This window comes from Medicago sativa, chromosome 5, assembly GCF_051527215.1.
Source record: "Medicago sativa cultivar Bolivia chromosome 5, Bolivia_mono, whole genome shotgun sequence".
NCBI classification, from domain to species: domain Eukaryota; kingdom Viridiplantae; phylum Streptophyta; class Magnoliopsida; order Fabales; family Fabaceae; genus Medicago; species Medicago sativa.
In genome coordinates this window covers 21,853,111-21,868,287 of record NC_140753.1, presented here as the reverse complement: position 1 = coordinate 21,868,287, position 15,177 = coordinate 21,853,111, and the positions used below count along the sequence as shown (strand labels likewise).

The 15,177-nt window shown below is 35.2% G+C and overlaps 2 pseudogenes across 1 annotated transcript; one reads left to right on the top strand and one right to left on the bottom strand.

Annotated features, from left to right (window-relative positions):
* The first annotated feature begins 3,261 nt into the window (after positions 1-3,261).
* Positions 3,262-4,615, top strand: LOC146921006 (polygalacturonase non-catalytic subunit AroGP2 pseudogene; annotated as a pseudogene).
* A 1,044-nt stretch (positions 4,616-5,659) lies between these two features.
* Positions 5,660-12,788, bottom strand: LOC146921005 (ABC transporter C family member 3-like; annotated as a pseudogene). Its single transcript, XR_015011980.1, has 10 exons — positions 9,637-12,788; positions 8,990-9,076; positions 8,270-8,908; positions 8,006-8,170; positions 7,581-7,875; positions 7,246-7,463; positions 6,721-7,026; positions 6,541-6,604; positions 6,111-6,350; positions 5,660-6,021 (listed from the first exon to the last, which is right to left on the bottom strand). The product of XR_015011980.1 is annotated as an ABC transporter C family member 3-like (transcript).
* Between the last annotated feature and the right edge of the window lie 2,389 nt (positions 12,789-15,177).

The following is a 15,177-nucleotide window of genomic DNA, read 5'->3' as shown; positions in this document are numbered from 1 at the left end:
TTTTGCGTTGGAATTTTTGTATATTTTTACATGAACATTTTACACTATATGATATTGCCCCCATTGATCAATTTTTTTGGACTCTGTCACTATACACAAGCATCTCAAATTACCCAAAATACCTCCATGGTTAATTCCCATTCCTTTGTGATCGAAAGTTAACTCCGATCTGCCCTCTATTACATTGAATCACCATTTAACCCATGCACTCCTCGATCGTGAGTTAACTTCCTATCACAAACGATCAAAAAATAACTCCCGCTCGTTTTTACCATTTATTGCACCAGGTCACTTATGTTCCACACTTCTTCCATACACCTACTTTACCTATTCCAACTTTCCTTCCAAAAATTTTTTAAAAAAAAAAAAAAAAATCTGAAAAAAGACTCAATTCATCAAACAAGGATTGTTAAAAAGTTTCTACACATTTGACATGAAAAAAAACAAGTATATGCATATGTTTAAACCGTTTACATTGGTGTTTTTTTATAATTTTTTTTAAAAATCTCACAATGTCGCCATCGAAAATTAATCCTCGATCCTGTGTAGGCCTGTGCAAAATAACCGGTTTGAGTAGTAAATCCATAACCATACCCGTAACCATTCTAAAATAACCATAAATTTTAAAACCAAATATCAACCAAACCATTTAAAATGGATCGGTTATAAACCATTGTTAACTGGTTATCCCTAAAAAGAAAAAGCCCAAAAAACTATTACCAATTTTTCTGCTTTCAACTCACTCCGATGACGTGGCACGGCGGTTACATGGACGGAGATGAAAACGCAAGAGGAGGAAGAGAAAATCTAGATGCAGATCTAGTCAGTACAAATTATCTTGTTCTATATTCACACGTCGACGACGACAGAAGCTTTGCTCACAGAGATGACTCCGACGAGGTGTGCACGACGGCGACAATGATAGAAGCTTCACACACAGATTTGATGTTAAAAGCTATGTTGCAGCGACGTTGACAGAAACTTTGCTCACGGCGACGACAGAAGCTTTGCGCACGGCGGTGATATAACCTCTTTGCACGACGGCGGCAAAATATGTGGATGGTGCTAACAACTTGCACGACGACGGCTATTGAAGCATCAATTTCTTCTTTTTTTACGAGTTTCACGATTTTCATTTTTCTGTGACTTTTTTCTTTATGGCTGTTTTTTTTTTTTTGTGAAGGACTTATGGCTGGTGTTAATAACCGGTTTTAAACTGGTTTAATTGTTTTGTAACCGGTTTTGATAATTTAGTTTTAGATCCAATCCATTTTATTGGTTTTCATGTGGTTACGGATTGGATATCAATAAATCCAAACCATGAACACCCCTAATCCTGTGTATGGGTTTGGGAGTTAACTCCCGATCCGGTCCGGTTCATTTTTTTTCCTATTACATGTGTCTTGCATTAATTTATAGTATTCTATTTGATTATTTTATAATCTAGCTTTTTTCTATGTTTTGTTAGAGTCTTCACTTGGGGTAAATGGTGGTCAATTTTGAGGTAAATGGTCAGTAGCCAACTTGGAGGAATTGATCAACCCTTAGGATAAAACTAAATCCGTTTCTTTTTACACCAAAAACTTTTTACTGTGGGTAAAAAGAATCTTCTTGGGGTATAAAAAGAACCAGATTTAGATTTAGCAAGGGTTGATGATGTATTTCCTCAAAGAAGGTTGTTCATTATTTACCCCAAGATTGATCACTATTTACCCCAAGAGGGTAAAAAGAAAATAAGTAGATTTAGTGAATTCGAATAAATTATTGTATGAATTCTATTAATAAAATGAGATGTTGTTATATGTATTAATTTTGTTCATTTCTTTTTATTTATATTTTCTTTTATTTTCTGATTTTGTATTTAATGAATAAATCCGAATAAATAATAATTTAGTTTATTTCTTTTTATTTATAATAAGAAATTGTTTTTTTAGAGCAATGTGAAAATAGAGTGAGGGACCTACGTGGTCTTCTATAATTTGTTTTCATCTTTTGTGTGATATACTACACTAGTAGACTATACTGTCATTTTTCAAATTTCAAAATAAAGGGTTTTGTTTTTGTGTGTGATTCGAAGGTACTAAAGTTTGCTTCTGCTCGATAGGCCGTCCCTAGAGTTTTAGAGGCCTTAGGCATAGTATGAAAAAGGGCTCTTTGTATTATATAATAAATTTTTTTCTGAATAATTTACATTATATAAGTTTTTTTTTTGACACAACATTATATAAGATTTAAACAATTTACAACAAAAACATTATACTTTGTCAACATGTTTGCAATAAATTAGCCATTTTCGATCAATAATCTCACTATTACTTAATTTTCTTGAATAATTTGCATATGAGAAATGCCTAAAATATTTGTCATTGGGAAAATTAAGATTCATTTCTCTAATAGGCCCCTTTTCAACTAGAATATCCTTTGAGGTGTTATCAAGATTCTCCCATTTTCTTGTATCATAAATATCAAAATGAGGAATTTCTTGTTCCCAATCATCACCTGAAGAGAGATTGGCCGATTTTGGAAGTTTTAGGTTTTTTTTAGGTTTTTTTTTTCATCTGTCTTTCTAATTGCACAAAAAGAGTTTTTGTTTTTGTATATTGGGGGGCCTAAAGAGCAATTTCATTTTTTTTTTCTCTTTATTTGGGCTTTTCCACGTTTTTTCCTTGTTTTTCACATGCTAGGCTGAGAAAAGGATTCTGACTTGGGCCTACTGATACGAATTTCTATATACACCCCACATTTTTACTTAGTTTTGCAATATACACCTCCTAGAAATTTTTTTTAGGGGCCCCTACGGGCATGGGCCCTAGGCCGTCGCACTCCCGGACTATGCCTTGGGCCGTCCCTGGTGCTTGAAGGTGTGTGTGTGCCAATTAAGACCAAAATAGTTGGTGAGTGAGTTGGGAGGGAAATCTAGGTGACATCAACTCAAAAAATACTACAAGAAGTGAAAGTAAGTGCAAAAATAATATAAAAAATGTTGAAAGAAGTTAAATTAATTTATTATTGTCTAAAGTAAAAGACATATCATCCATATGCATCCAAATAAAAAGCGCATTAAGTGTGAATTGTGATGTGTGTGGTCTTTGAGTGGGCATGGCAAGTGTGTGTGCTTGAATTTGGGCATGGCAAGTGTGTGTGCGTGAATTTGTGCAGAAATTACAAATAAACGACAATGCCATGAACGTAAATTGCTCCACGATGTTGTCTTGTTATGTGAACTCTCTCATTCAATGATTTTGTTTCAAGTCCCCCACTTCCTAAAACTAACCCCTCTTTCTATATATTCTCTTCCTTTTCCGTTCATTGTACACTACTCTCAACTTCTCATATTTTCTCTCCTACAAAGTACAAACATCTCTTCCCTTTCCAAACTCCAAAACCTCTCTCCACCACAAAAATGGCTTCCTATGCAGCAGTACAAGTTTTTCTCATCTTAGGTCTTCTAGCTACCTCTTGTTTTGCACAAGACCCAGGTGCTGAACCAACACAGCCACCATCAGCAACCCCAATTCCACCAACCCTATCACTAAACGCAGTAGAGTTTGATAAGTACCATGGTGAGGGTACTTCATTGTTTCAATTGAAATACTGCATTGATTGTGGCGAAAAGATGAAGACGAGGGTCCACCCCGGTGCTGCACCAACACAGCTACCTTCAGCAACCCCAACTCCACCAACCCTATCACTAAACGCGATAGAGTTTGGGAAATACCACCTCGACGGCGAAGGTAGCCCATTGGGAAAATTGAAATACTGTCTTGATGGTGAGAAAAAGATGACGATGAGGGTCCACCCCGGTGAATTTTTCAGAGAGAGAATGTTGACTGAAGGGGTGATGATCCAAATGGTCGATCTCAGCGACAATCTACCAAAGATGTCATTTTTACCGGAAAATGCACTAGCAAAATTATCACCATTTTCAACCTCAAACATTCATAAGATGATGAAAGTGTTGAATGTTTCTGTTTCTGAAGATGGTCGTGTAGAAAAGATGATGAGGAAGTCACTAGCATTGTGTGAAGGTAGTGCTGGTCCAGGTGAAGTAAGAAAGTGTGTCAAGTCCATGAGTGAGATGATTGCGTTCGTAAAATCTATTTTGGGTAAGAATGTAGTCGTTCGTAGAACTGCGAATGTGAACGGGTCAGGGAAGACTATGGTGATTGGCAAGGTTACTAAACTTAACGGTGGAAAGGTGACAGTCCCTGTAACCTGTCATAAACATTTGTTCCCATACATGCTTCTATACTATTGCCATTCCAACCCAAGTGTGCGTCTGTATCAAGTTGATCTAATAGAACCCAAGAAAAATGAAAAGATTAACCAAGCTATAGCTATCTGCCATATAGATACTAGGCATTGGAGTAGTGATCATCCGGCCTTTCGGACACTTGGTTTCGGACCAGGCCTTATCGAGGCATGTCATTGGGTCACTGAGAATGAGCTATCGTGGGCTGTAGCTGACAATGAGAAGATGGGATGAATGCATGGGAATATATAATTATATTAATATAATAAATAAAACAAAACTGCTACTTGCTTTAGGTTTTATAGTTCTCTGCTGTTGGTGTGTATGATATAAGCTTTTAATGAATGATTATGTGTACTCCAGTTTGAATTAATAAAATAAATAAATATATATAATTATACTCTACTTTGCACTCATCATTTCCTTTGCTAACTGTTTATGCTTTGGTTCAATATATTAATTATTTACATACAAAAATTATGGTTTTCTTTGTCTACTTCAAAATAAAAAAACTACCTTTAATTTTTTAAAGAATAATCGGTATCACTTATAATGTGACATTCCACAATTGTTAGCCCTGGAAAACAAATTTCGAAAACTACATATTTCATAGTTGTTGTTTGTTTATGATACTGAATTTGTTATTAGGATATTTTGTTTGTGATGTCACTGGTTTTGTGTTGTAGTGAAATGAAATGGAATATGTTTATTAGATTTGAAAAATGGATATTATCCCTTTATTTTCCTAAGAAAGAGTCTTAGATAATGGGTTGTGCGATTACACAATTATTAGCCCTTGATTACACAATTTTGCAGCCTTGTCCCCTGATAGGATTTTCACATTTATAATGTTTTGTATTCCTCATTTCTTCCTAACCAAATCTAGTTTCAGTTTATTTCTCCACACTTGAGAATTGTCAATACGATTCAGTTTTCTTGACTCTTGTTGTCACTCTTACACAGGTTGTCCATGACTCAAAATATGTTGCATTGTATCTAACCAAGATAGGGATACCTGTATGGTGTACCCATCTCATTCAATTTTGTCAAATGGCAATTGTATCAGCGATAGCATTTTGAGCGGCAATTGTATCAGCGATAGCATTTTGAGCATAACTGAAAAACCGCTACTGCTTCGTGTCCTCGTTATACTTATTAAGTGCTGTCAAATTTCGGCTATAGTGGCACCACAGGATTGTAGCATAGCGAAATTTGAACAAACCGTTATTTTACATGATTGGCACTCTGCCCCAATCTTTATAGCACTCAATTGGTTTTAGCTCATTATATATTTTTATATCAAGTTCATATGTCATTATAGGTTTTGAGGGGGTTCCAATTATATTTCTCTTGAATACAATTGCATAAATTCATTGCAAAACAATATTAATGCAATTGTTCGCATTATTTGAGTAACCATACCTCCATGATACCATTAATGCATTTCAAAGTAAATTTTCTTCAACCTTGGAAAAAAGGTGAAATTGGACATTCATAAGCCTTATTCTTGTATAGAAATTACATTTTTCTATCAAACATGCTTAACGGAAAAGAATTACAAAACTCCAATGATAAGATATACCACCCCTTCCCCCAAAATTTTCATCTTCATCAAAAAACTTTAAATTTGGACCATAGACCAATTAGTGATCAACAGATTTCTCAAAAGTTGGAGTTGGAGCTCGAGGTATACTCTGCAACAAGCTTAGCAAAAGATGATGACTTATCCTCTAGCAATGTGGTTGGGGAGTCATACTCCTCAATAAGTCCTACAACAATAGACAAAAAAATTCAGAAAACGAAACAAGGAACTAAAGATACTGAAAGTTAAATGACGAATAAAAGTTTTTTTACTAACCTTGACTAAGAAGTAGAACCATATTACTGTCAAGAACAGAAGTTATTCGATGTGCAATGGTAATGACCGTGGAGTCAGTGAAATGCTTCCTAAGAGTTTGCTGAATCAAATTATCTGTAGCTGTATCAACCGAAGCAGTTGCTTCATCAAGGACCAAAATCTTGCTCTTCTTAAGTAGAACCCTACCAAGGCAAACCAACTGCCTCTGACCCATGCTCCAATTCTCACCATTCTCACTAACTATAAATCATCAACTTCCACATTAGCAAAGTAGAAATACTATATAATCCATCTGAACTTAAATATAGCAATACTATATATCAGGTTGTCTAAATTTACTATATACTCCCTGTGGACGTATAGATGTACCCTTTTGCTTATATTAAAGTCTGCAAGGAGTATTTATGTTCAATAAAATTAGAAGACAAACCTGAAGAGTCAAGCTTTCCTTCTTTCTTTCTAACTTCATCTCCCAGTTGACACTTATCCAAGGCCTATTTGAAAGAATCTAAATCAGTATTTGAAGAACAATCACATGTCTAAAATTTTGTTCAAAACCAAGGGTCATTGTCATTGCATTTTGTTCAACAAATAAAAAACACAAACACACCTCCCATATTTGTTCATCAGTGTACTCTTCAAGGGGGTCCAGATTACTTCTCACAGTCCCCTCAAACATTGTTGGATCTTGCGGGATAATGCTTAGTCTAGACCTCAAATCATGCAGTCCGATTGTAGAGATGTTGATGTTGTCAATGATAAGTTCCCCAGCAGTAGGTTCAACGAGTCGAAAAAGTGTTTGTATAAGAGTTGATTTGCCGCTACCTGTTCTACCAACAATTCCAGTTTTCAATCCTCCACGAAATGTGCATGTCAGGCCACGCAACACAAGCGGAAGATGTGGAGCGTACCGAACCTTCATCACAGACAAAAAATCACTACAAATGTTGAAATGGAGCACAAACATCTTATAAAAAAAATTATGTTATGGAGTATGTTGTATCCAGAGCACAATTTATTAGCCAATTTCTATCCAGAGCAAGAATTTTAAAAATCAATTGACCGCAAAATGAAAGAAATCAGAATCAAAAACAAATTTAGAAGTCCAGCAATAGGGAGAAAAAATTTCAGCTACCTGCAAATTCCGTATATCAACCTCGCCATATGCGGGCCAAGAAGGAATTGGCCTATTTTCTTCTTCTAAAACAAGGGGAGGCTCACTTGGAATAGTTGTATACTGAAGCATCCTTTCTACCGATATAATTTTGTTCTCCAAGTTGCAAAGAGTCAATATCATCCATGCTTGTATTATGTTTAAATTTAGACCATAGGTAACAGCTAGACCAGCAATGCCTTCAAAAATCAGAAAAATGACACAAAGGAGAAATAATTATGCCCAACTCCATATCAAGAATTACACAAGCAGAGGAAATTTTGATTGATATATAATACCAGACTTGAATTATGTACCTGGATTTATGATTCCAGGTGGAATCGATATCAAGAATATCAAAGAAAAGGCAAATGTGATCAAAGACAACATATCTAAACGGAAACATAACCATTCCATAGCAGCAGCAATGTTGAACTTTGGCCGAGAATACCCATCAATCAGTTTCATATTTGTTTCATGAAATCTTGACTGTTTATCAAAGCTTCTAATGGTTGAAGCGCCGGAAATTGTTTCCGCAAAGTGTTGAATGATTGGTGCTTTGCATACTCCACCTAAACGTGACAGTTCACGGGCTGATGGTAAATAATATCGCTGCAGATAATAAGTTTCAAAGTTGTTAAGCATCACCATATAATATTATAGAATGGAGTCATATTTGCAACAAAATAAAGGAAATGATATATAATCTGTGATATTAATGCCTTGATGGTCCAAATAATACCTGATACCAAATGCTGACTGCTATCACGGGTACAAATACGATGAAAACTTGCCATGCAACCTGAGACATCACTGCTATAATTCCCAGAAGCTGGATCATAGAAAAGGCAAATGTGCTAATTTTATCAGGAATGTCTGTATCCACTGCTCTTTGGTCAGTAGAAGCCTGCAAGACAACAAAGAGGACGAAAGCGATAAAAAAAAAAAACAAGCAACAAAGTATTCCAAAGTTATAATTAACAGAAAGAACATTGTTATGACATACTCTATTAAGGATCCGTCCACTTGGAGTAGAATCGAAAAATGACATAGGGGCGCGAAAGATGCACAAGTGCATTTTTTTGAAGAGTATAGTAGCTGTCTTACAACCAACTGTAACAAGTAACATAGATCTAACAAGAATGCATATAGAACTTCCAAAGGCCAAACCAACATAGACTTCAATAAGAGTCGTTCCTTCAACAGGTGGCTCCACATCTGCTGAGATGGGAGTTGCCCAAGCCATCCAGTAGTTGCTTCCAATTTGAAGAGCTTGAAAAAGAATCTGAGCCAATAATATGAATGGTACGACAGATCCTCCATATGCAGTTGTGATATACTTCCAATACACCGAAAACCCAACTTTACCTTTCTCCCTTTCTTCTTCTTGAACAATTTGGTTTTTCGGTTCGCTTTTATCATCTGCTTTACCATTTTGCACATCTTTGGTTGCCTCTTCATGAGTGCCAGAGATACTTACTTCTTGTTCTGATGTACTTATCTCATTAGATGTTTTTCCTCCATCCAATGATTCAAGTGCAGACAAAGCTTCTCTGTGTGCACCAACAAGTTCCATAAAATCGGTTCCAATTTCAAGAAGATTGGCATACTTTCCGCTTTGAGTAATTTTTCCATCTTTTATGACCTGTAACAAGAGCCAGAAAAGTGGTTAAGAGAAAATCCATCAATTTAAATTAAAGACAATAGAATAACAATAAATACTCACCAATATAAGGTCAGCAGTAGGTAAGAACTCCACTTGATGAGTAACATAAACAACTGTTTTTGAACTTAGAACACTCAGCAAGCATTCCTGCCACACAATTTAAACAAACAATTTCACTGACTATAAAATAATTACATAAGTTTCATCCTGTTGGAAGTAACTACATTTCAAAAGACTTAAACCAAGAATTAGCTGTACATGGTTATCAAATCAAGATTCAAATCCTGAATCAGAAGACATTTTTTTCTTAATCGTGAATAGAATCTTTTTATAAATTTAAAGATATGTTGCCAATAAAAAACATGTCATTTTTAAGTAAAAGAACAAATGACATAACAACATTATAAGCAGATATCATATCATACATGAACATCAAAATAAGTCAATCGGTTAGTTACACTAAGTTTAGGTAGTGATTCATTAAATGAATCATGATTCATCACAGTCAATCGGGATTCAAAATGAAATTCATGTTCAAACAGATACACATTAGAGATTTGTATCGGTTGAGTTCGATTAAATATCAATTCATGCAGCGACTCATGTGTACGTAACATCCTAATAACTATTTTTTAGTGTGCACAGAAAATAGAATAGCCAGACTATATTGCACATAATAACAAACAAAACACATAAAAATGAGTTACCTTAAAAAGGTGAGATCCTGTATGAGCATCCACAGCACTAAAAGGATCATCAAATAAATATATATCAGCATCTTGGTAAAGAGCGCGAGCAATTTGTATTCTCTGTTTCTGTCCACCACTCAAATTTATTCCACGCTCGCCTATAACTGTCTGATCACCAAATGACAATATTTCCAGATCCTTCTTCAGGGAACATGCTTCAAGTACCTTCTCATACCTTTCCCTAACCATGTGTTCACCAAACAATATATTATCCTCTATCGTGCCACTTTGAATCCAGGGTGATTGAGAAACATAGGCCTTTGTTCCACAAACTTTAAGGATGCCTGATATCTTTGGTACTTCTCCCAATACACATGAAAGTAAAGTAGACTTGCCTGACCCAACAGTACCGCAAACAGCAACCTTCATGCCATGAAAAACTTTGAGGTTTATGTTCTGCAAAGATGGATTGGGTGAAGATAAATCGCAAGAAAAATTCCCATCAACCACTTCAATTGCAGTATCAGAACTACCCGGAGGAAGCTTTTCAACAACATCAGACTGCAATTCATCAAGACGAAGGAACGACCCGATCCTATCAAGAGAAACTTTAGTTTGTGCTATCATTGAAATTACATCTGGAAGACTATAAATAGGCCTTTGAAGCATCCTGAATGTTGCAAGTGCTGACAGAACTTTCCCTGATTCAAGCGGGATCCCTATGAGAGTACAAGTACCAAAAGTAACCACAGATACAAGAATTGGTGTACCCCAAAGGACAAATGTAGTCACGGCGGAAGTATAAAGATATTTTTTCAACCACCCTTGTTCGGCGTCTCTGAGTTCAGTTATTTTAGACAGAAATTTCATTTCCCATCCTTGTAGTTTGAGGATTCTCATGTTTCTTAAAATTTCAGATGTGGTCTTCATTCTAGTATCCTTTGACTCCATCAACTTATTTTGTAACTTCTCTTGCAATGATCCCGATGGTAGAGTTGCCAACATAACAATGATGGTTGTAACAAAAGCAGAAACTGAAGCAAGTCCAAGGTTTTTATACAAAATCAATAATGCCAATGTAACTTGCAAAGCTACTGTCCACAAATCATGCATATACCAACTGAAACTACTAACTGTTTCGGCATCAACGGTCATGAAATTGATTATTTCTCCGGAAGTGTGACACTGCCTTGATTGAGATGAAAGTGTTAAGGCTTTGTTATATATCAAAGTCACAAGAAGTGCTTGGATTCGAAGTCCGAGTTGCTGCAACCTAAAGAACTGCTGCCTATCTGTTAAGCTTTCTACAAGCTTTGCAAAGAAAAAGGCAGAAACCAACACATAGCCTTGATTCTCATATAGCCTTTTTCCATTAAGGTATTGAACAAAAGAATCAATAAGATAAGGACCAACATAAGTAGAAAGAGTGTTTACCAATGCAAGAAAAGCAGTGATAAGAATCACTTTCCACCCTGAGATTATCAAAGACTTAACCAATTTAAGTGTGGTTACTTTATTGATTGCACCACAATCAGCTTCAAGTTTGTCTCTGAAAATAGGAAAAGCTCCAACCACACTATCTCTAATATCTAGCTGAGGAACATCCTCAAGGTCTAAGGTCTTCTTATTGCCAAATGCTATAAGTGGACCCACCCAAGTGAAGGTGAGAAGACTCCAAATTCCAGCATTTGAAAAGGGAGTAACAGTGTCACTCCCTTTAGTCGCTTGTAACACTAAACCATTACCATTACCAACATGTGTATCACCATTCAAAAGAGGCTCATGAATAGTTCTATCACTTTCTTCACTCTCAAGTTTCACACAATACCCGACATAACAAAAGAACAAACCAACACAAAATGATACCACATCAGAAACCATGCATTGAACCGTTAGCTCAATGTGATTTTGATAAAGAACAACAATGTCGACCACAAAACAATAACATGAAACAAAAAGATAGAAAACACACCAAGCTCTAAAGAAGAATGAAAACTTTCTTTTTCTTTGACCTAAACTAAAGAAAAACAAGAATCCTTTCTGGAAACAAACAAAAAGAACGAACCAAGTAACTGTTTTGAGAGCTAAATCAGAAAGGGTGACAACGTTTTCTTCTGACCAATCACTACTACACCTGTAAAAGAAATTAAACAAAAACAAAACAAAATTGAAAGAAGAAAAACCAATAGAACAAAACTTTGTGGCTTTAAACAATGTTGTATTGTGTTTCTCCTTAGACTCATTGACAACAGAAGTTGTGATTTTTCTCCAAACCCATGAAGCTAAAACCCCAAGAATCAATATTACATGAATTAAGGTAGATAATCCATGAAGGAAAACGAGTGAAACAGAAGACAAAACAAACATCATAGTTAAAAATTGGATTTTTAAGGTTATTTGAAGAAAAGGGTGTTGTGGGTATGAAAGACGAAATTTTTTAGGTTATATAAAGGTTAAAGTTTGTTATGGCCAACATACTTTTTGCGGGATAGTAACAAATTTGAAGTTTTTTGCGGATGTTTGTTACTAGTACGGGGGATGTTTGTTACAGTAAGATTTGGGAGCCGTTGGATTAATCCAACGGTAGATAGAAAAAAATGTAAAATAATTATAAGAAAGAAAACACTAAATTAGATGGGAGGGAAAGTGAACCCGGAAGCAACTTTTTTTCCCAAACGAAATCCTCAATTCTCAACAATCCACAGCTTCTGAATTAGCTTTCTAATCTAAGCACAGAAGCATCGAAATCGTATAACCGAAGATTCTGAAAAACCATTGATTCAATTCAGTGAAATGAGAATAAAAAAAACGAAACTTACTGATGAAGTGAGAATGCGCAAATTGAACTCTGGAAATTGCGTCGCCAATTGGAATTTGGAATCGAAATGAATAGTGTTGCTTCTTCGCGGTTTGTGTCTCTTTTTATATATGGAAATTTTATGAGGAACGAATAATGACATGTGGTGATGGAAGTAGAAGGATGAGTTTTTATCGATGTGGTTGTGGTGGCCGTCATCTTCGTCGGAGGAGGAATCCACTGTAGGGAGTGAGTTTTGATGGATGAGGTTGCGAGTTACTCGGCGGTGATTCGGTTGGAGGCCTGGTGAGTGACTCGGGAGTGTTTTTATTAGTACTAATTATTTTTTTCTGTTGTTTATCAGCCGTTAGATGAGAAACTCGAGAGATGGCAGAATATAAATAGCAGGAGGTGATGACAAACACCATTGCTTTTTTTTTTTTTTTGAGGGAGACAAACACCATTGATGTTAATAAATGAAAATGAAAATCATAATACAAATTAAAAATGTTGCTTCCAAAATGTTAAGTAATCAGACAGTTAGAAAGTTTTGGTCGGGCACATATCCAATAGTTTAATTTTGGACATGTTCACATAAAACTAACAAAATTAAATAAAAAGTTTTTAATCACATCAATTAATATATTATAATTTTATTTTTCTTTAATTTTTTCTTGGTTTTGTGTGTATGTTTAAAATTGAAGTGTTGGATTTGTCAAAAAAAAAAAAATTGAAGTGTTGGGTATGTGTCTAACCAAGACTTTTTTATGAAATGAGATATAAATATAAAGTAAACAGATTTCTTTCATGTCTTTGATTGCTCTTTATTTTTGTAATTGGTGGAAATTGGATTGATAACTTCAGATAAAGATGCACCTAGGTTTAGATTTTGAAATTTAGCACTAAATATACTTTTCTGCAACAATTAGTTGCAGAAACAGTTGACCATATAGTTGCTTCTATTTACTAATATTTGGTATTTAAGAACAATGTTGATTCCTAATTATCTTTACCTAGTTGATGTTATATTACAATTCTAATATAGAAATAGTAAGAGTAAGAGATTAGTTACTTGATAATTGTTGAGGGGGTAAACGTCTTCTTGATGAACTACCTTTGCATGATTGTGTGTTGTTAAATACAACTGACATGGGAGCGAAAATAAGACTTTCCTGATTCCTAATCCTCTTGATCGAGTATCCAGTTATAGTTGACGGGGTTGGGTTTGACTTAGTGTTGGAACTTCTACATCAATTGTTCAATTGTTAAGAACTCTCATAATTATAACTACCTTAACCTCCAATAAAACTATAATATACAAATGTGACAAAGGAATCTTATTTGATACTGTCCCCCTTTTTGCAGTTGTAAGTTGGTTGCTTGCATCTGTATATACAAAAAAAAAAAAAAAAATCAGAAATGGTGAGATATTTAACCTGTTATCCAATGTTACATTCCAAAAAATTTAGAGTGGTGACAGGGCCGGACCTTGGGGAGTGCAAGAAGCGCTACCGAACCGAGCCTCTAAAATCTATGGGTCTCAAAAAAAAAATTAATACATACCCCTATTGAAAGAATCACAACAATTATTTCTTTTTCGCATAAACCATTTGTTTTCCCCTTTCCTACAACGTAGGAGTGACATTCCAAACGACACCGTTAGGTAAATTTCACCTCTTTTTCACTTAATTTTATTTTGTTTTGTTTTGTTTCGTCTTTAAAAGTTCTTCTTATTCTGATTTTTTAATGAAGCTTACCTACACAAAAAGAATTGCGTTTTGATTTTACTAGGGCCTATTTTAAAAATAGAACCGAGCCTCATATTTCATAGGAACGGCCCTGGATACATGTACACCCCCATGTGGTAATGCACCTCTTACACCCACACAAAATTCTAACATGGGGCAACCTGGACCCCACACAAATAGAAGAGAAAGTGTGGTTGTGAGATGAATTTATCAAAATGTCCCTAGTGCATGGCAAAAGGGTGTTTATATAACATTTTCCAAAAATTTAATAACTTGAGGATGGCACACACATCCTTTGGTTGGTGTGAAACTCTCTTCGTTTTCACATGTTCAAGAACAGAAATGGTAATAAATTGCATGTTGTAAATGCTAATGCTAAATTTTAATTAAAAATCCGGAAGCTACTCTTTATGGATAGAAAAAAGTTTATGTAAGTTGGGTCTCGGGGTTCATCGGGGGTAGAGCATATATTAAGGCTCAATGACAGAGTTGTTCACTAAAGAGGTTCTCACACCGTAAGTGGAAGTTGGACTCACCACCGAAGAAGCTCATTATCCATCTCATCATTCGCTACATATTGAAGCTGGAAAAGTAGATAACTTAGTGTGAGAAAAAATGAATGGTACCAAAGTTTTAGAAAGAGGAATTTATGGCTTTATGTATTTAACATGTCTAACATGTTTATATATCAGTTTGTCTAACATGAATAAGAGATATGATTGAGTTCGAATAATAGCTCAACAATCATAAGAACCATCCAGAAAACTAGAAAACTGTAAAGGGCATTTCAATAGGTGTTTAAGCTTATCTTCAAATTCTCAACGGAATGCAACATTTCCAAAGCATATTATCTGTCATTTTGATCAGTAGAGCTTTAATCATTTGAATCTCTCCATTTCCTTTTGGTGGACGATGAGTTAACCTTTGCTGAATGTATGCTCTCATACAATGTCCGTCAGATTAGCGAGGGAAATTTTATACAGTAAATATGTAATTTTACAATGTCTGTCAGAC